Source organism: Monodelphis domestica, chromosome 1 (genome assembly GCF_027887165.1).
Source record: "Monodelphis domestica isolate mMonDom1 chromosome 1, mMonDom1.pri, whole genome shotgun sequence".
In the NCBI taxonomy this organism is placed as follows: domain Eukaryota; kingdom Metazoa; phylum Chordata; class Mammalia; order Didelphimorphia; family Didelphidae; genus Monodelphis; species Monodelphis domestica.
In genome coordinates this window covers 172856969-172858483 of record NC_077227.1, presented here as the reverse complement: position 1 = coordinate 172858483, position 1515 = coordinate 172856969, and the positions used below count along the sequence as shown (strand labels likewise).

Genomic DNA, 1515 nt, shown 5'->3' with positions numbered 1-1515 from the left:
TTATTCTGAAGCTATCCCCATCACTTTTCTCAAGGCAGCCTTCATCTCCTTGTTTCAGAGGCTGTAGATCAGAGGGTTTAAGAATGGTGTCACCACTAAATAAAATAAACTTATGATTTTTTGCACATCACCCAAATTCTCAGATGTTGGACTCATGTACATGATCATCAGGCTCCCCAAGAAGAGGCAGACCATAGTCAGATGAGATCCACATTTGGAGAAGGCTTTACGCTGGCCAACAGCTGAAGGAATTTGTAGCATAGTTCTTAGTAGGAGGAAATAAGAGTCAAGGATGTGGAGTATGGGAAGGAAGATGGTGAGAGAGCTTATGATATAGAATAGAATTTCAGTGATAGGAGCAGGGACACATGACAGGGCATTCAGTGGGTCCATATCACAAATGATGTTTGGTCAATGATGTTGGGACCACAGAATGGCAGCTGAGAGAGCTGGATACTAGATAGAGAATAGGTGAGGAAGCCAAGGACCCAGCACACAGACATCAAGGTGTTACAATACTTTAGGGTCATGATGGTTGGGTAGTGCAGTGGGTGGCAGATGGCAAGATAGTGATCTTAAGCCATGATATACAGGAAAAAGATTTCAGTTGTACCAAGTGAGGAGAAGAAATATGACTGGAGGAAGCAGCCAGCAAAAGAGATAGTTTTCATCTCTGAGAGGAAGTTTTCCAACATGCTGGGAAGAGTGAAGTATATACCAGAATTCCAGGAAGGCAAAGTTCCCTAAGAGGATATACATGGGGGTGTGGAGCCTCTGGTCCCACCTCACTGCACATATGATAGCCCCATTCCCCACCATGGTCAAGATGTAGACTATGAAGAAAAGCACAAAGAGTAAGATTTGTATTTCCCAGTGACCAGGGAAACCCAGGAGGATAAATTCAGTCACAATGTGTGTTCTTGACTTGTTCATTAAATTCTGAGCTGTGGAAAAGGCAGAAAAGATCATCATATCAGTAGTCTTGTATTTTAGATATTATTGGGAAAAGGATTTTAATAAGGCCCTTGTGAGTTCTGTAGAATAAATACCATCACATGTGAATCAATTTTTAACATTCCCATCTTAGTCCATAATCTCTTTATTTCTCTGGCAAATTCATACCCTGGCTTTTTGGTGGTCGAAAGGGAAATTCCAAAGGGAAGAGATAAAGAGAACTAAGTATTGATTAAATGACTGCTCTGGCAGGCCTGGGCCAAGCACTTTACAAACTTCTCATTTAATCCTCAAGTTCAGACATCAAGTGGCTATCACTTCTTGTACCCAAGACTCAGTTAGTTCGCTGCAGAGAAAAGACTAAAGAATTTCTTTTTCACTTGTCTAGTAAAGCCATAGCAACTGTTCAGATATTTAAGGAAGATTTATATTTTAAGAGAAACTTTCAGCATCTCTGGTTCAGTAACAGAAAAGTTGACAGTTTGGTTTTTATAACTTCTACATTAGTTGTAGTTTTTTGTATGCTATGAAACATTTGATTTCTTTCCTTAGCTCTGAGTC

The 1515-nt window shown here is 40.2% G+C and overlaps 1 pseudogene; it reads right to left on the bottom strand.

Annotated features, from left to right (window-relative positions):
- On the bottom strand, positions 1-933 carry LOC100617110 (olfactory receptor 11H4-like; annotated as a pseudogene).
- Positions 934-1515: the final 582 nt, after the last annotated feature.